Source organism: Parasteatoda tepidariorum, chromosome 8, assembly GCF_043381705.1.
Source record: "Parasteatoda tepidariorum isolate YZ-2023 chromosome 8, CAS_Ptep_4.0, whole genome shotgun sequence".
In the NCBI taxonomy this organism is placed as follows: domain Eukaryota; kingdom Metazoa; phylum Arthropoda; class Arachnida; order Araneae; family Theridiidae; genus Parasteatoda; species Parasteatoda tepidariorum.
The window spans coordinates 20330439-20351196 of NC_092211.1; the positions used below are offsets into that span (position 1 = coordinate 20330439).

At 28.3% G+C, this 20758-nt stretch overlaps 1 protein-coding gene across 5 annotated transcripts in view; it reads left to right on the forward strand.

Annotated features, from left to right (window-relative positions):
* Nucleotides 1-20758, forward strand: part of LOC107439384 (ecotropic viral integration site 5 ortholog) — a 122967-nt gene that overhangs the window by 23805 nt on the left and 78404 nt on the right. The window contains exon 1 of one of the 5 annotated variants that reach the window (XM_071184437.1): nt 4142-4253. The exons of 3 other annotated variants lie outside the window; for them this stretch is intronic. The gene's annotated coding sequence lies outside the window, so the exon portion shown is untranslated. Of the gene's footprint in view, nt 1-4141; nt 4254-8548; nt 8631-20758 lie in introns of those variants that run through there. One more of the 5 variants, XM_071184438.1, reaches the window with a different exon arrangement.

The following is a 20758-nucleotide window of genomic DNA, read 5'->3' on the forward strand; positions in this document are numbered from 1 at the left end:
CGATGAGTTGCATACCCATCAGCTAGCTCATCATACTGTAACTTTGCTTTGGAACTAGCCAGCGAATAAAATCTCTGTGAAAAAAAAAATCCGTGAATTTATTTAAATGAGATATATCGGTTACCGTTTTCCATCTAACTACTGTTTAGTTAGATTTACTCTCGATCTATAATTTTAAAATGAAATCAAAATAAAATGTGGCAGGCTAGACACCTGGCATGACGGGTCTGCTACAGCGGTTCGAATTAGTTATACCGACTGACTGTATTTTGGTGACATACCTAATTAAAACTAACTAGTTGAGTAATTTTCGGTATTTTTTTTTATTTTTTATTTTAAAAAATGTTAGCTAATCCTGATTTTTATTCATGATTAGTTGAGTGTAACATTTTAAATCGTTATATGTCGCGTTTACTCGAACTGATTTACAATTCTGACTCAGTTCAATGCGTTTAGAATTTTTTTTAATTTTTTTTTTTATTTAACTATAGAATAGTTAAGTCTAATTTTTTAAGACTCATAATTATTTTTTTATTTTATTTTAATTATTTTTTATAATTGATGTGCTTACATTTGTGTAAAGGTTAGCAAATGTTTTGTGCATAGAATGTTAATAAATTTAAATAAAGAAATTCATTATAAGGAAATCAATATATAGTTTTTTTTTGTCATCGCCATCGGTGAGACAATATGTGCAGAACCATTAAAAAAAACTTGTATTCAAATCATGGAACTTTTCATTTTAAAATGCGTTTAGAATATTTTTTTTCCATACCATCGGAGCAAGTTTAAATACATAGAAAATAAATTCATCATTCTATTTTATATATTTCTTTCTTTCTAATCATTTAGAGCATATAAATATTTTGCATAAATAAATCCATGTAAAAAAAAAAACTTTTAAAAAATATTTATAATTTTGCATTTTATTTAATAATAAATTTTGAATTGTCAGATATACAATTTTTTGCATTATTTTAAAGAATATAATTTTACTAGGCAAAATACAAAATTTGAGCAAAATCGGTGGAATAAGTTCCTAAAAATCGAATTTTAAATATCTGAAATTTTTGAAATTCAATTCCTCACGAACTATTCGACCGATTTTGCTCAAGTTATGTATTTTGCCTTGTAAAGTTATAGCCTTTGAAATGATACAAAAATAGTGTACATTACAATTTAAATTTTTTCGACCTTCATTAAAAAAAATAATAAATATATACTGAAAGTTATGTTTTTCATGGAATCATTTTTAGATAAACTAGTTTTATAATTGTGTGCAAAAATTTTTCAGTTTTTTGCTTAAAAAGTTTTCGAGATATGGCGAAATAGGTAAAAAGTAAAATTGACATCATGGGTTCAAACTTGGGGCCGCTTTCTTGACCAAACTATATGGGGACCATAATCCCTAGATTGAAGCTACCCCCCATATCTTGGGAGTCAGAAATCCGAATACGTCGAAAAAAAATTTGTATGTTTATTCAGATAAAGTAAGTTATGGTGTCTGATTTCGTAACTTAAAATATCGTCAGCATTTATTAATTAGCTTATTCGAGGTCACCCCCTTGAGTCATTGTGATTGTGTCCTAGAACGTGAAGATCTGATTAAAAAAAAATCCGACAGAAGTTAATCTGGGCGGTCCGTTTTTTTTTGCGCACTGTACATACGTACAATGTTTATACACATTCTCTATTTATATACTTTTAATTTATGCCCTATCATATATATCATAATTGGAATTCATAATGTATACGTATACTTAGATTACTGGTAATCAAGATTGCATGTAATTATTACCTGTAATCATATATTTTGATAGCCTGTAATCTGTATACTTTGATTACTTAAAATCATAATTACATATAATCATATATTTTAATTTCTTGCAATCATGATTACCTGTAATTGTTTCTTGATGTGATTGCAACTCTTCATCGACCATAATAAATCAGATTACTTGTACTGATCACTAGATCCATGATTACTTATAATTGCAATTACAAGTAGTCAATTACATAATACTAATTATCGGTAATAATTTGCAGATGTAATCGAGTATTGTAGTTGACGCCCAACTCAAATGTAAAAAACGGAATTAAAGACTATGTCCATTTTCTTAACGCGTATTTTAATCTATCAATTTTTGTAATGATGTCCATTTTTGCAATTGCGCGTTTCGAGGTATGTCCATTTTCGTGAACGCGTATTTCCCGTTATGTCCATTTTTGTAAACACTCATTTCGAGCTGCGTCCATATTCGAGAACACGCATTTCGAGCTGTGTCCATCTTCGTAAGCACGCATTTCGGGCTATGTTCAGATTTAAGATAAAGTTCACCGACGAGTAATATTCTCGCTTTTAAAAAAAAATTATTATCCTCCTTGTACTTGACTGTTGATTTTAATTTACAATCTTTGTTTTTTATTTAATTTTATTCCATTTTAAATATGAACTTTAATTTACGAGTTTAACATTGACCTCAGCCTGAAAAAATGGATTAAATTAAAAAATCTTGATCATCCATATTATACGTACACTAACAGTCAAGAGTTCCGATTAAAAGGTTAAAAACTCATTAAAATAGACGTTTAATCTTTTAATCTCTAAGTCAACGCCTTTGAGTAATTTGATTAAAAAAACGGTGGAAGTTTGTTTTTTCTTTGATTCCGGCCTCTTATTTTACTGCTTACGGAAACGTACCTATTAACAAAATTATTAGAGCTTGCAATTTTAAGTGAGGGGTGGAAAATTCTGTTTCAAAAAAATAAACTCGCTTTTTTTGTGTGCTAATTTATCACTTAATCAAATGATGCGTATCTTAAACAGTTATGCAAATATTTCTGCCCAATTTAAAGCAAGCAATCCTTCAACGTATTTTGTAATTTTCTATTTAATATATATATTTTTTATTTATTTTTAAAACCAGCCTGTTTTGTTTTAGAGATGTTTTAAATTATTTTAATAGGCCTTTTTTCTTATTCTTAAAAAATGTGTTTAGGTGATATTTAAAATGCCAAATCGCGGTGGTATAGATACAGTACTCCTACACTATGTTAATTAATATGCAAAATTATAAATTAAGAAATTTCTTGCAACATCCTATACTTGAATGACAATATTTTGAATTATTATTTCATTACATATTAGAAACGAACTAGATCGGATATGAAACTAGATCGGATATGTATTTACGGAACGGATCGGATTATGTACGGAAACTGTTTTTCCCTAGCGCCCATCATCTTTATTCTGTAATAACTGTCGGGGAGAACCGATCTTCCGCTTTATTGATTTGTGAAAACTTCGTAATCCTCAAAATACACAAGATGGCGATCCAATTGTCATTTTTGTGAGAAATTGACATAAACCGTTTTTAGCCGTATTCGGCTGCTGCCGTATATTGAATGCAATCTAAAAGTAATGACTCACAATAAGTTAAGTTCTTAAGAATAAATACGCTTATAAGAATTTAAAAAAAAATATATATTGCCAGCATCTTATTTTCTTTCTAAATGTAATCCCTTCATAAACTTCTACGTTTTACCTAAATTTTTTATGTGTACAAATAGTGCCATTTCTAACGCCTTTAAATGATTGTTTCCTTTGATAATGACCAATCAAAATGTTTGAAATAAAATTTAGGTAAATTGAATGAAAAATTTATTCGATTTTATCTAAGTTTACACTTAACGTAACTAGCGGTTTTGCTTGATGTATTTTATTTAAATATAATTTATCATATTAAAATATTTTTTTTAAAATTTACTTACTCCCATTTTTAAATTTGAGTTTTGTCATATCGCATAATTTGAAGGAAACGTGTCTTTTGTCGTCGAAAAAGTCTGAAAAAGAAATAAAAAAAACGGCTCCTTTTCAATATATTGAATGGCCAAGCAAGCTCTCTTTTTTGGATTGATAGTGATGCTATTAACCATTATTCAGAATCTTTGGAATGTCTTTGGCATTGTTTCCTTTTGGAAATCATCCAATTTATTCCTTCTTCCTTGGTTTAACCTACTCAACCAATAACAATTGGTTTTTTTTTACTTCATCCTTTAAATATTATTAAACTCTTTATCTTATTCTCCTGATTTAACGTTTAAATCGAATGACTTCTCTTTGACGTTTTGCAAAATATCACTAGCATTTCTAAGTTGAAGTATATTCTCAATAATCTAGTCTTATTATAATCTACCACGTTCTGTTTTGCGTTTTCAGACTAAAGGCATGAAGAAATCGATGGAAATGTAATGTATGGATGCATTATTTAACATTATTTTGGTTTAAAATGTATATTTATAATTCTATTGTTCTGTGTACAATTGTCACCGAATTTCCTTATTAAGAGAAGCTTTTTCCTTGATTAACTGTTTATTTATTGATTTTTTAAAAAAAAATTTCCCTGCTTAATCAATTTATTTGTTTAATCTTAAAATAAAAGTAGTTTTTTTAAACCTCTAGTTTTAAAATCGGTGGGCGGGCACTAGCTCTGAAGCTAATATACCGATGTTGTTAAAATTCTGCACACATCCTCTTGATAAACTGATTTATTTTATTTTACAGGATAAAATGTGGGCTTGAATTACCAAAAATTTTTTTTTTTAAACAACTGTAAAATTTAAATTTTATTCAAATTCTTTGTTTACCCACGTTAAGGTTCCGAACAAGAAATTTTATTTCTACTAAGTTTTTGTTTATTTTTTTTATTATTTTTTATTCTAAAAATTGATTTGTGCTATTCCACTAACAGAGAGTATTTTTATTTTATTTTATGTTAAGTTATGAGTAGTCCTGTCCTTAATGTTATTTAAATCCAAGGTGCCCCAGAAAATTAAATTTCAATAACTGAACTTTTAAAAATGTTGTATTGGTTCGTTCATCTGTAGAGTTTAAATGTTTTCTTTTTTATATATTGAGGAAGAAAGGAGAGGATAATAGTTAATTAAATAGGGTAGAGGAAACTAGTTTATTAAATAGAGTAAAGGAAAATAGTTTATTTTAATATAGAGGAAATACCCATATAAACTCATGAATTTTTCTTTACTAAGTAACCAGTCATTCAGATGCGAATGTTTGCTTCATAATTCGTTATAACTTTATTACTTTAATGATGGTTTTGTACGATTTATATAACCAGCGTCCAAAAACACTCATTAGATGTAGAGTTAAAAAGAAAGGGGGGGGGAAATTAAAGAAACTTGCATCGATTTTGTTTTAAAAATTATCGACTGTTTCTCAGTATTAAGGAATAAATTTTCAGTTAAATCTTTTTATTTTTTATTCGTATTCTTTTATTATTAAACAGTTAAGCAACGTATTCTTGTTAAAATTTTCACGAAGATATCCTTTTTTTAGAAAGGATTGATGCATCCTTACTATTTAACATGCATTATGTAATGCAAGTTAAATAGTAATGATGCAATTTAGAAATATTATTCAGTAAGTTGAACATTTTTTTAAAATTTAACTTTATGATAACTGGGCGAATTAGTAAAAGTACTATTTTTGCTTAGCTCAGATTTTATTAGATTTTCAGATTTTGATACACGCAACTTTTGGGTTATTTTATTTCAGTACAAAATAATAAACTCTTTCTTGGTATTGATAATTTAGCCTTCTTATAAACTGAATATATATATATTGCCAAGATTCTTTTATCATTCAACTAACTTTGTGCGTATGCCGTAATATATTCAGGAGATAAAAAATGATTTGATGGAGCGAACGCGTAGTTTGTGTTGAGTCGAGGAAGTTCATTTCCAGCAAATGTTTTTTCACGGTTTGTTACAATAATTCTAAGAAGCGACATTGTGTTGTATGTCGTGTACTAAGTTGTCCTGGTGATGACGGAACAATGCACTTGAATTACCAACTTTCGATGGGTTCAAGTCACGATACTTTAATCCCAGATTTAATTAGATTGGAGAACAAAAAGAGTTCAACATACTACTTTTATGTGTTGTGTGACAATTCTTTTTATGGATATGCAGATTCGCAAAAACTTGTTTCGATGTGTGGAAGATTATATACATAAAATTCAGTTGGTCGCTTGTAACAAAATGCAGGTTTTAAAATTAGAAGTTAAAAACTTCCCTGAATTTAACCTTTCTTTCTAGCATTCAGAAGTGTTTTGCTAATATTTTTTACTTCAAGTAAAATAAAAAATAAAAAAAAAATATTCGTATGTCGAAGGGTCTACAGATTTCAGGCGGCCGCCGGTCGTGGCGAAGCGGAAAAATTCGTACCTGACTCCTAATAGTTCAGAAAAATTAAATTTGTTTTCTAAAAATCTGAATATTTTGAGGGCAATTTTTTGAAAATGTAACTTAAGATAATTTTTAAAAGCAAAGCAATAAATCATATTTGAATACTCTTTAGATATGTGACTTCAGCTTGTATCATTGCATTAAAATTGTAAACCATGCTTCTAATCCCTTTGAACTTAGAAGTATAGTTTGGACAACAATAAATAACACAACTGCTGCACCTACATACTGTCAAAAAAGTTGCAGCCGATATAATTGAGGGGCTTTTCCAGACACTGCTACCTGCAGATAATAACATTCATACCCCTCCTTTTACTAGACTTTTTTTTAAAAAAAGGAGGAAAAAAAAAGGAATGAGTCATGGTTTGGAGGGCATTCCTTTAGAAGCGAAACAGGTGAGTCAGTTAGCAACAATACAATGCAATACACTTTTAAATTAAATAAATTTAAATGTAATGTTTTTTTCCCTGTAATATCATTCAAGCAAATATTTCTTATCCTACTTATCATTCCATAGCATGTTATTTTTTGTAATTTCATGAAAATAAATATTTGTTATGCTAGTTTTCATTCCATAGCTTGTTTTTTCATGTAATTTCATGAAAATAAATATTTGTTATACTAATTTTCATTCCATAGCATGCTTTTTCATGTAATATCATTCAAGCAAAAATTTGTTTTGCCACTTTTCATTCCATTTCATAGATCGTGTTTTTCATGTAAATTCATTGAAGTAAATAATTTTTCTGCTATTTTCATTCCATAACATGCTGGCTCCTTAAAAGACTCTAAGAAATTTTACGTTTTTCTACATCCCTGCATTGGTCTAAAACTCAAAAATGAAATTTTAGATTAATAAGTATTTATATGAGCTGAGGTGGTTTTCAGAATGAGATGACAAAAATATGATAAGAGTAAAACATTCTATCTTATTCTTAAATGAAATTTTATAAATTCAATAACTATACAAATGAAATTTTCTTCTGGACTAATATTTTTTCCTGTCGAGTCGTTTTATAAACAGCTGTTTCATTGTTAGACATATTGTAATTAGAGCTGTTAGGTAAAATAAAATAGCATACAAGTTAATGAAATTTTGGAACTGTTCCAGAGCAGATTAAAAACAGTTCTGAATTAATACCGTATGTACACCGGTACTTAAGTCGGATATTCGTTGATCGGGAAATATCGATGCAATATATTCGTTTTCATTTTATTTATTATTTTTTTTAAGCGGATGACATATACACCTGACATACCAGAAATTTGCTATCTCGTTATCAGAAATAGGGGATCGCCTTATACATCGGGATATACGTATATTGCTACTTTGTGTATTTAAAAAGTAGGTGTTGAATATTTTGATTCAAAATTTTTTATAAATGTAAATTATTTTATAATGACCTTCGTTATTTTTGTAGATAAATGGATAAATTGAACAATTTATTTCTGTTTTTGTTTAATTGATAGTAGATTGTATTAAGGTTGGAAATTCAAACACATGGAATTGCGCTTTTTCCTAACTTGTTTAGTTGCTCTTTATTTTTTTTTCTTGATTAACGAAGTAAAGGTTAGTAATTTATCAAGGAATTAAAAAAATTTTCTTTAAAGAAACCTTAGTTTGTGCAAAGTGTTCATTATTTTAAATAATAATATCAAGACATTAGATCGAGTTAATCGTTTTCTAGGTATATTGGATTAAATGGCACCATCGATATCCCAAACATCTATTGTTGACAGCAATCTGAGATTCAAAAATGCAGAGAAAAAAAAAGTATTAAAAAGAAAAAGACACAAAATAAATATTTTACCAAAGCAAAGCAATTGTAAGCGAATTTTGTTTTAATTTAATGCAAAAGAATTTAAAAATAATTAAAACCAATCTATTGCCCGAATCTAGTTTATTTTTTAGCTTTTCTCTCCACTTCATCTGTTCTAGAATGTCAAGCTAGCAAATTCATATGTATTTTTCTTGTATTTTTTTTATTAGGCTTCAAAGAGCATTAAATTATTTCATAATAATAATATAAAAACATTAATTGTAACTTTTTTGGATGATGCTAGTTTTTGTTTTCATTCTGTGAGATGCAAATTCTTTTCCAACATCACCCTTTTCTCCATAAAGAGCGGGGAAAAAATTAAAGAAAACCGAAAACCGGTCAATGATTCACCTGTGTATTGTTGCTAACTGACTCACCTGTTTCGCTTCTAAAGGAATGCCCTCCAAACCATGACTCATTCCTTTTTTTTCCTCCTTTTTTTTTAAAGTCTAGTAAAGGGAGGGGTATTAAAGTTGTTACCTGCAGGTAGCAGTGTCTGGAAAAGCCCCTCAATTATATCGGCTGCTACTTTTTTGACAGTAGGTAGGTGCAGCAGTTGTGTTATTTATTGTTGTTTGTTGACATTATAATAAGCTATACAGAGTACTTTCGTTTCTTGTTTCCCATACAAATCTTAAACCGCGATGTTTAACTCATTCGAAATGATTACCTGCTTAGAAAAACATAATTATTGTTCACAAAAAATTTGCACAAAAAGTTTAGTTGAAATTTACTTACTGTAAAAAAAAGTCAAGAACTGAAATTTATCATACATAATAAAAGAAAGCAAAACCCGACTCATCTGCCTATCTTGTATGTTGATCGCTGAAATATGTCAAATTTGTTTAGGAGTGTGCGTCGTTGAATTTTTTTCTAAATCTTCTAAATCCTAAGATTGTCGAAAAAAATAACATTTTCTTTGCTATTTTGTTATGAATTATAATTTTACGAAATTAGTAAAAGAGTGTTTACAGCTAACCGAAACCCCCTTGTGAGTTTATCATATGGGACAACTTTTTACGTTTATAAAATTATTGTCATATAATTTATTTTTAGATATGTATGTGTAAAAATAATATGGTATGAAAGCCCTAAGTAGTTCCCCTTTACCAGTTAACTACTAAAGGAATGCACCCCAAGTGGTCAACTTACACAGTTGCCCTGTACGTGGAACAAGGATAAATATAAGGGGCCGTTCAAAAAGTACGTACACAAAAATGGAGAAATTTTAAACCCCTCCCCCCCCTTCGTACATTACCGTACATAAGGTCTTACTCCCCCCCCTTGAGTACGTACATTTTATTAGTCTACCCCCCTTTTTCATAAAAATTAAAATAATTATGTTTTAAATAAAATTAAATATTTACTTAAGGAGTGTGTAGGATAAAGTCAAATTTAAATTTGGTGTATGTTTATAAAGTACGTACTTTGTATAATACCTCCCCCCCTCCCCATCGTACAAAACCGTACATAATAGCAAATCCCCTCCCCCCCCCCTTCGGGATGTACGTACTTTTTGAACGGCCCCTAAGAGATAGTATTTTAAAACTAAATGTTACTGTACCACCACATTTAATTGGTAGCAAATAATACAATAAATTTAAGTAGTTTTTTTTGCTTAAGATTGTTTTCCACCCGATGTTATGGATGCTGTGTGGCGATGCATTTACTTAGAATTATAAATACATAAGTGCACATTTTCTAAAAAAATATTACGGTATAATAACTGGAATGTCCCCAAATCTACGGAGAAATTTTGTTCGCAATCTTATTGTCTTTGGTGGAAATCTTAATGTGTTTGGATCTTATTGTGTTTGGTGAAAATTGAAATCTTATTGAAATCTTTGAAATCTTATTGTGTTTGGTGTCCAAATTTATGTTTTTAATACGTATTTTATCACAGATTTTTTTTTTAGTTTAAAAAAAAATATATTTCACGTAGATGCAATTTATTTAACTTAAACTCATATGAAGAATTTTTTTCAAGGATGTTTCAGAAATCGGTCAATGCTTGTGATCGGCAACGCTAATAATTGTCATTAGGCCGTTGACATAGTCACAAAATATTTGTCTTTATGAAAAAGTTTTAAAAAATACTTTCGAAATAAAAATGCCGAGCTGCTAACATGTAGTTATTTAAAGAAGAAAAAAAAAACATTCTTAGTAATAGCAACATTTATGTTTTAATATTATTTTTGGTTTCTGTAGTTAATAGAAATTTTTTTTTCACCATGGCAAACTAATAATTCAAATACATGTATTTAAAATCTATTAGTTAAGCACTTATGCTTTTCATTATTGATGAAGTAACTTAAATTTTTTGAAAAATTCTTTCTGCCAAAAAATAGATGATTATACGCTGATTGTAGTACTTTATTATTTTGCTACCTCTTTTTAACATCTTTCTCAATAATTGTACAAGCTGTCTGCTATTTAAAGATTGTCCAAAAAGTTCTGGAATGGACAAATATCTCGAAAAATGCGCGTAAGATCGGAAAGGGAAAAAAATCGTGTCTAATGTTCAACAAAAACTAATTACAAGGATACCATATTCGAACTCTCACTCCCAGAAATGGGTAGAGGCAGTTTCAAATCTTAAATTAAGAACTTCCATTTTTTATTACTGTTTTGGATTTCGTAGAAAAAGTACCTTGGTACAAGGTACATATTTTTGCAGCTTGGTTCTCAGATTTTCTAATGACATAAAATTTGACCCTTATCCCCAAGTGCGACTCTAGTCTCAGTGGGTTGTGCTTCATATCAGGTTTTTCAAAATATCAATTATTATTATTATTTTTTAATATTTTTTTTTTTTACCTCTGATACGTGTTTCTCGACATCTTCATTTTAAACAATTGGAACTTAATTTTTATTTCGCGATTCGTGCAACGAAATGTCAAAAACCTGTGACAAATTGGCGTACTTTTTTCTGTAGAATCCAAATTTGAGATTAAAAAATAAACTAAATAAAATATAGGGAAGGTTACTATTTAATGTCTTCAATTTTTCCCAACATACCCTTTCTCCTTGGGTTAAGGTTAGGGGGTCGAGTTTGGTACTCATGGATCGCTTTTCATAATACATTACTCGTTTTTTTTTGCTCTCACCGGTCTATTATGAATTTTTATAAATAATTAAGTAGGATATATATTTGATATATATTCTATATATATATTTGACTTTTAGGACACTCTGTACATTAATTTGTGCGTTTAAATAAATTAAGTGTGACCCCTTAAAAAAATTGTTTAAACTTACTTGCATTGAATATTTTATTGGACCATATTATAAGTTTCTTAGTTAAAGCACAAGAAATGCGTATTGAAACTGGTATGGTTGCGTTAGTAACAATATCATTCCTAGCGACTCTTAGTTTTAAAATCTTTTTCAAGCTTTTTTCTTAATACTTCTGCTGGAAATAAGTACTTAATTTCATATTTACTCAGAGAGCAGACCAGCATTAATTTCCAATTTCCACCAGGAATGGCGCAAAAAATAAAAAAAAAAATAAAAAAAAAAGGGAAGAAAAAAAAAACTGTCTGCATCGGAAAATAACTTCCACGAACAATGTATTTATAAGTTTAAAAAATAATAAAACTGCTATAATTTTTTACTGCAATTTTCTCCCTTTTATGTTAATATATTTCATTAAAGTTACGCCGAATTTTTTTTTTTAACCATTGTTTATCTTCGTTTTGCCGACGGCTATTATTACAAGAAGGAATGGATTCTTTCTCAAATATTACTTACAAGGAAAAGTAATTCTTTTGTTTTTTAATTTTTAAAGCATGTTAAAAAAAGTTAATATATTTTCTCTATTCCATATTTTCATTTTTGAATGAAATTCTAAATATCTAGAATTTTTCTAATAAACTAACCACAAAGGAACTACTTTTGATTAATTTTAAAATTTTATATTAAAGGCTTTTTGCGAATTTTTTTTTTAACAATAATCTTTGCATATATTATAGTTATTAATCATTTTTTTAGGTTTTAATTAATAATATAAGTAATGTCGAATACTTTATTATATATAAAGTATTTATTTAGAATAATTGTGTATTTTTTATCGAAATAAACACTTAGTGTACTTTTCCATTTCGCCGTCGCAGGCGATAAAGTTACCTATGTAAAGTCACCGGACCAGGAACAAGTAAACCGAACTTTTTAGTTCAGTTTTAAAACTTTTTAGTTAGAACTTTTCGTGACAGCTATTTTTTTTGAAAAAAAAAAAAAAAAAAAAAAAAAAAAAAAGAATAAATAAATTAAAAAAGTTAATTTACTTGAGCCGGTGAAAGGGAAAAGTACCAAACTTAGAAATAAAAACTTAGTAAATTTAGTTATTATTTAGATTTATTTTTGATAATTTCTAAAATGCCATGACAGTTAACCAATAATTGTCATACAAATTATTGTTAACGGGGCTTGTCTTTTTCAAGCAATAGCGTAATAGCAAAAGCCCTTAAACAGAAAACAGTCTAATCTTTAGATTTAATCTGAAACAAGAGTGATTTTAATTTCAAAAAGATTTTTTTTGGAATAAATTATAATGTAATTATCAGCCAGTTTTTAAATGGGTTTATTAAATAAATATTTTTTTTATTCTTCAAACTATTTTTAAGATACGTAGTATTTTTTATTTATTTATTTTATTTTTATTTTATTATCTGAAATATTATTTATGGATTTAACTCAGTAATTTTTTTTCCATTTTAATAGTTTCGCATTTTTTTTTAATTATCGAGCTCTGTAAACTTATTTTGTTTCCCTTCAATAGGTATACTCCACAAATAGATTGTCCTAAATGAGTTTTTCTACTTAATCTCATTATTTTTCTCACTCATTCGTTTATAAAGTAAATGTAAATTTCAGTTTACTGTCGTTTGCAATTTTCTTCTTCTTTTGGTTTGAGAATGAAATGTGTGTCTGTCTGAAAATGCTTTGTTTCATGATGATGCAATTGTTTCATAATGTGTTGAAAATAAATTTGCGTAATTATTATAGTTAACTTATTAACTAGTTTAACTATAACATTAAAATAGAATAAGTTTTATTTTGTATTTTTTATACTTAGAAACTGCGAAAAAGTATTATAAGATATTCTTAAAACTCACGTTAATACTTATGAAATATTATACAGTACAAAACTAAGTATAATACTTAGTTTTTATTTCCTATTAAGAAAAATGTGAATATTTTCCAACCAATTTAATAATCTAAATGAAATTTATGAGGACCCTTATGCATAGTTCGCGAAAAGTAACTTTTCTACAATTATACTGTAATATAGTTTCCACAAAAAATAAGAAGAAAAAAACTGGATATTTAGATGAACTTACATTTTAACAGTAAAATAGTAGGTAGTTTGCCTTATTTATTTCACTTGCTTTGTCTTGAAAATATTTTAACAAGTTTACTTTATTCATCAACTAAGATTAAAAATGAATGATTACTAATGATAATATTAATAATTAGCAATTACTTTTTAAAATTCTTTTGAATGATTTTTTTTTATACTTATAAAACTATTCGTGCTTTATTTATTTGCTGATGAATTTGGTATATAATTATAGACTAATTTGTTGGTTTATTTAAGTTTCGAATTACGATAGGAAAATTATATTACATTTTATTTTTTCTTTCTTTCATTATTTATTACCATGTTTTCTTTATCTATGAACCTTGAAAAATGACTTTATTATTTTTATTTATGTTAGTGTTTTTGTTTTCTAACAGTACTGAAATACAAAAAAAAAAAANCATAATTTCATGTTTCTAAGTCATAGAGCAGCAAAGCAAAATGTAAGGTTAAAAAAAAAAAAAAAATATTTATAATTTTTCCAGTATCTTTATGTCGATCTAACTAAATTATGTTTCACTTACCTTGTATCGTATTTATTTTAATAGCGATATGTGGATAAATACAAAATCACGTGATTATAAATTGAAATCACGATTAAGGGATGTATTATGTTCGCTTCAACGAACTAATTGTGGTAGTGAATTGTTTATAAAATCCTGAAATAGTCTGGTTCCGAAAAAGGTTGGACCATTAGATAGAATGAAAAAAGAAATCGCTGGATAACAAAGGAAAATGAGTACGTGATAACGATTGGGAATCATTATCTATACTGTATCAAAAGAAGATGACAATTCCTCAGAAGATCCTGTAATTTTTTTTTTCTCTCTCATTTCTTGAGTCTTCCGGAGCGGATGTAGTATGCTTGAGTATTGGATTAAGGATGAGAAAAAAAAAAAAAAAAGAATAAACAATTGGATGGAATATTACAAAAGATAAATCGATAAATTTTGCCCAATATGATTTAATTTCTTCTATTCAAATAAGTATAAATAAAATTTTTAAAAACTTTGTAAATCATCTGTAATATATCTATTACTATTTTAATTTTTTTATTATCGTACTTTGATTTTTTTTTCTTCGTCTTAAATTAGGATTTGAAGTGATCAGTTTAACACACGTTTAGCTAGAGAGTTTGAGATGTGTCCAAGAATTTCGAAGCTGTTTTTCAAACATTATTTATTTACAATTTCGGACTTTTAGTAAAAAGTCCTGTTTTTTGTATTTTTTAGAAAAATCACAAAAAACAATGATCTACCTGGAAATTTTGTGAAAAGTTATTATTTTTTTTTTTGTGAATTTCTGTAAAATTCACTCATAGTTTTAACATCTAAAATTATGTAGAGTCAATTTTTTTCTGTCAGGCTCTTGTTTTTTTGAACGTGCGAAAATTTAAAAAAAAAAAAAAAAAATTGGCTAAAAAAATTATCTTATTTGTCGACTTATCTTATATCTATTTTTTTACAACCGACCTTAGCACGTTTTTAAGGAGAAACTCCACAGAAAGTTTTTTAAAAAACGAAGGAAAAAATTGTTGAATTTCTCGATAATTTAACCTTTAAAGATTATTGTATTACAATATCGAATTGTTGTTTCCAAATGTAAAAACAACATATACACGCTGTGCCATATGATCACGTGAACTTATATCACATTTGAATAATAGATTTGCTCGTTCCTACCAAAACATTTTAGTAAAATAATATTAAACTGTTTTACTGAAATAATTTGTTTAAATTATTTAAGAAAAATAATTTGTACTAGAAATAGTTGAAATTGCAACTTATTTCGCTTCTATAATTTTTACAAAGGGTTATTGATAGATATGGAACAATTAGTTTACTCACAGCAGTCTAAGAAAAGGTTCCTAAGAAAATGCTCAAAATGAAGACAGCGAAGTTAGGCTGCTACTGTAAAAACACATGAGGGTAGAAAAGGGCTTTACTAGCACTTAAGATTGCTGAAAATGATGGAGAAAAAACATGTTATAGACCTGGTATTGAGGCATCATAGTTAGTTGCTAAATTTATATATATTTATACGGATTATTGATCACAAAACTTAAAACGCAATTTACTGGTAACTATGTTTCTTTTTCTATATCTCTAACTAGTGCATCTCTTACAGTTTCACCCGATTTTCTTCAAATTTTAACAAAATGTTCCCAATAATTATAGTTTTTGTTAAACTTATAGATTTTTTAATTGGATTGGCTCATTTTGAGTTGAGTCGGAAAACCTATTTTTGTCAATTTTAATTTTTTTTCGAAGCACCTTAATTTTGTGATTTTTTTAAAAATCTTTCGTGCAACGAAAAATACAGCAAGGTGGTTTAAAAAAATCAAAACGGAATCAAATCTGGATTTTTTTCTTCCAATTATGAGTACAGCAATTTATGGATAATTTATAAAAGAAGTTATAGACATTGTGTCATATAAACGCTAATTTTTTTTTTTAATTTTGGTATTTGTAAATCCATTTTACGGACTTCTACTACATTGTTTCCCCTTGAAATTAAAGAATTTCAAATTTTTCGAAATAGCGCTTTGTTTCAAAATTTTTGTAAGTCCACAAGTTTATTATTTTATCTTATGGAGTAAATCAATTAACGTAATTATTATGTTCCATCTTTTAATTCTGACAAATTTTCTTTAGAAACAATAGACAATAGAGTTGAATTTTTATTTTTTTATGCTTCATTTAGAGAGCATTAGTATAAATCTAATTTTTTCATTTGCCGTTTTATCTTTTTTTTTTCTTATCTATTTCAGATAGTATAATATCTTAAGTATTCATTTCTCAGAATGAAATATATTTTTATAAACGGAATTAGTTACTGATAATTAAATAATAGCTCGTTTTAGTGCTTTTAACTAATCCTCTTTTTTTCTCCGGTTATTGTTCCGATTCTAATCGCTTAATGCACGCACCTTCATATATTAACCACGTTTCTTTTGCTGTTTCTTGAGTTAATGAACTTTTCGATAATTTGTTTTCCCTCTTCAACGCATCACATTCGAATGTTCCTTTACACCTCTCTCCCCTACGTTTTTAAAATATTTCGAAATTGTGTTTGCCTGTTGCTTGTATCACACGCTATTTAATGTTTTCTTCGTTTTACCGATAATGAACATTCTTCACGCTATCTTTTTTCCTGTTTTCGATTAAAAAATAAGTTTTTACCTTTGCATGGGTCCTCGACCGGACCGGTTCTTACGGAAAGAAGTGGGATTTTCATGGCCTACACATAACACTTTCATGTAGGCAATACAAGTAGGCGTATGCTGAACTGGTGTTTGAAATGCTTGACTAAATATTCGAAAAACGTAGGAGTTATTTTTACTTTTCATCATAAACAAATTCGAATTTTTTTTTATAGCGCATTGCACTTTGACTTGATAAAAGGTTGTGATTTCAATATTTTCGTTGGGTTCCTGTTTGTTTATTTAAATAAGTTAGTTATAATAAATTATGTTAAATTTGCCACACGGGCAAGCATCCCGTTTGATCGGATGGAATAAGAAATAGTGCGTGGAGTCCCTCCGCGCCGAAGAAGCCTGCGACATTAATTGTAGAAGAATCAGCAGTCGTAGAAGGATCACTAGTTCTATTCAACGACTCTTTTTCCTGCTCCGCTCGCTTCCGTGCTCTGTAATCTCTGTAATATTGGGCATTTTTCCCTCGTGGACCTCTTGAACCAGTGGAAGTGCTTGTGGTTGCCTCATCATCTCGCCCTGGAAAATGTATTTGTATTAATAATGTGTGTGAATGCGTCATAATGTAATTTCAGAAGAGGAAACCTAACAATCAATTGATATTCACAAGAGACGTACCTTGACATAACCTCAAATCCGTCGCATTGTTCGTGGGATTGTTTTCACTCATTTTTTACAATTGTTATCCACTAAATTTGAAAATAAAAAATACTACCTTATTAAATTATATGTGTATCAAAACAAACTAAAAAAATATTTATAGAAAAACAATACTTTTATGACTTTTATGCCAGTGAGAACCAAAACAATATGGAAATGAATGAGGGAAAACTGGATCCTACCACGTGATTTCCCGGCCAATAAAAATGTAGCATTAAACGTTTAACGTAATCTTGTTGGAAGTCGCATAAGAAGTATAACTTCAATATAAAAAAAATTGTTTTTAAAGTATTGTAAGGTAGGCTATCAAGAATAGCGTTAAAAACTATTATGGTTACGACTTCAAAGTCGTAGGACTTTTTGTCATAGGAGCAGGAGTTTCACAATAAACCGCTTTCAAATGGAATTTTAAGTAATATTTTTAGAAAAATCCACGGCGATAGGCAAAGATGAAGAAAAGTGTATTTTATTATTTTTCTTAAACATATTAGCTTTGTTATTAGTGAAAAAATTGTTCGAAATCAAAAGAATATCTTCTTTACATTAATACTGAGACAATTTTCTTTCAGACATTAATTTTGAAAACAGATTTAGAAGGGGAGAAAAATCTTATTTCGATTTAAATTTTTTTTAAAAAAAACATCCAATCTATCATGAAAAGCTTACTTCCTGATAAATTTGTTTATAAATTGCTAATGGCTAGTCCAAACACATGCTTACTGTGCAAGAGTACAGGCTGTGAACATTTTTGCATACACTTTTACGAGTTAATATTGCACTAGTGTCGATTGTATTTTTTTCTTTAAAAAAAAAAAATCTTTCCAGACATCCCACTTTTCTCTGAATAGCTTTTTAACCTAATTTATTTATCTCATTTATTTATTTTTACCATTTTCATTACTTTCCTTGATGATTAAAGAAACGTATTGAAGTTAATTTGTTTAAATGCATTTCAGCTCAATTTTGATTTGCTTATATTTAAATCACTTGCCGACCTCCTTACCTAAAAATTATACTCTGCAAATCTTTCATATTTCTTCACAAGCTAACCGTGTTCATAAATTGATCTCAAAGGGAAAAGAAAAAAAAAAGAACTTTTTACTCTTAAATAATGAAAGCATAAATACCCATTCTCTTTGATATACGCATATTGAGGTCAAGGTTATCTATTGCCTGTTACATATTCGAGACCATCCTTAACACGAACTCGCTTTGAGAGTTCTGAGTTATTTTCATTTTTATAACTCATTTCGCTCTTTTTCAAGTTCAATTTTCAATCACGAGCTTGGTCTTAGATGTCGGTGGCACACTTTCACAAAAGAAACCATGTCGTCCATCGACTGAATGAATCACCTGGTGTAGTATTGATCTCCTTTTGTGTTTCTCCTTTCTAAATGGGTCTCTTAATTCATCTGTCTGATGTCGAGATTAACTAAAGACTATGAGTTGCTTTAACAGATAATCTGTGTTATTAATATAATTTGCTTTTAAGTTTTGTGTAGATTATGTTAATTAAGTTCTATTTTCTTTGCAGTTCGCTTTTTAATCGATAATTGACTTTTGCTGTCTTTGGCTGCTGAATAGGGTTGAGAATTTGCTCTGTTGAGTTAAATGACAGAGCGTTAATGCATAGTGTACGCATTAATCCTTAGTATTGGAGATAGAGATAGTATTTTCTAATTCGTAATGCATAAACATGTTAAATAAATCTTATGTTGTGTTAAAAATTATTGTTAGGTTTAAGAATTTTTAATTTTGCTGTGCTCTTTTACATATTCCTCTAAAAGTACAACATAGTTAAGTCAATATTATATAGAGTCTTTGTAATATACTTATTATCACTGATACTACTAATCACTAATACTACTATACTACTAATCAGTATTACTAATGAAATTAATGTATTTATTATGTAAATTAATTTTGAAAGCTCAGTTAAGCAACCATATGTAAAAGTTTATGGTTTACATCATAAAGAACTATGAATAATATAAAAAAATATAGAAACTTTCTTAAATAAACTATAAACAGACTATAAACATGACTGTATTATTTTTCTTACTATTATTTGGACTTACAACTTTTATTCACTTATACATGAAAATCTTATGAGTGTACATTTCAACGCCCATAATATTTTCAAGATTTTTTTCTAAAACGTGCACTAAGCATGAGTACAATGTAATGTAGAGCAATGACGCTGTGGGCAAGCTGATGGAGTTTAAGTGGGTTTTTCTAACTTAATGCTAAGAGAGACATTTTGCTGAAGTTCGTATCATTGATCATTTTGATCATTATGCATTATATTGTTGCGTTAATTATTTTAAATTTGTTAACAGTTTGTCTACTTCATTAACAACATTGAAAAAAATTTTTTTTGTTGTTATCTTGTATCTTTAAATATTTAATGTTATTGTCACAAAGGTGACTTAAAGTAAATAACTCAAATTTCATTACAATGGGTAAATAAGTAAAAACAGTACATTGAATTACCAACTTTTAATTTTATAAGACAATGTGAAGACTCGGACTTTGGCAATAACTTAATCAATGAGCAATGTATTGAGCAATTCACTTCGTTGTCATGAAACCTGTTCTCCAGTTTTAATCTCTATAACTTCGTACATCGTGTCAATTATGCCCTGAAAGAGGAAAATAAACTATTCTAAAATGCAATAAAGGAACTTGTCAGCCTCTATCCAGATTTTAAAATGTTTCAGAACTAAAAATATCTACGCGTAGTTTTAAACAACTGTCAATTACCTTCTATGTGAGCTTTAAGAAGAAAAAAAAAATGATCAAAATTCAAATACGGATGGTGGAGAGGATAGCTCAACTATGTAAATTTGCAAAACAATTTTACCAGTAAATGAAAATATGGTTCGAAGAAAAAATTAAGTTTGATTCGATAACCATGTAAAATGCTTCATAACTCTTCCTGTCTGGGAATGAGTACACTATGTTGGTTAGAGCATCCGGTTGTGGCCACAGATGTCCTTTATTTGATCCCAGCGGATTCCATAACAAGTTTAAAAGTGGAAAAAATTTAGGAACACATTTTTGTTGGCTCTATTACAGTATACTTTAATTTTTAAAGGGGTGTTTATGAAAGTTTTATTTCACAATCCCGTATTATTTTCAATAATAGCTAAAAAAGAATCGGCTTTAAATTTTGATGAAAACAGATTACAAATTCAAATCATTTAATTAAGCGACCGTGATATTTTTAAACGATTATAGATTTATTTATTATCCATTGCAAAATCTTCCGCTTATTCTTCATTGTTAATGAAAGTGATGCTTCCAATTCATTCGTAAATTACTCTAAGCATGCAATCAATTCTCACCTACACACCATCGAAAGAAATTGCTATTAATGTCACTCCAGATTTAAACTTTTTCCTCCGTCAAGCCTGAAGAGAAAACACTCAATGCGTA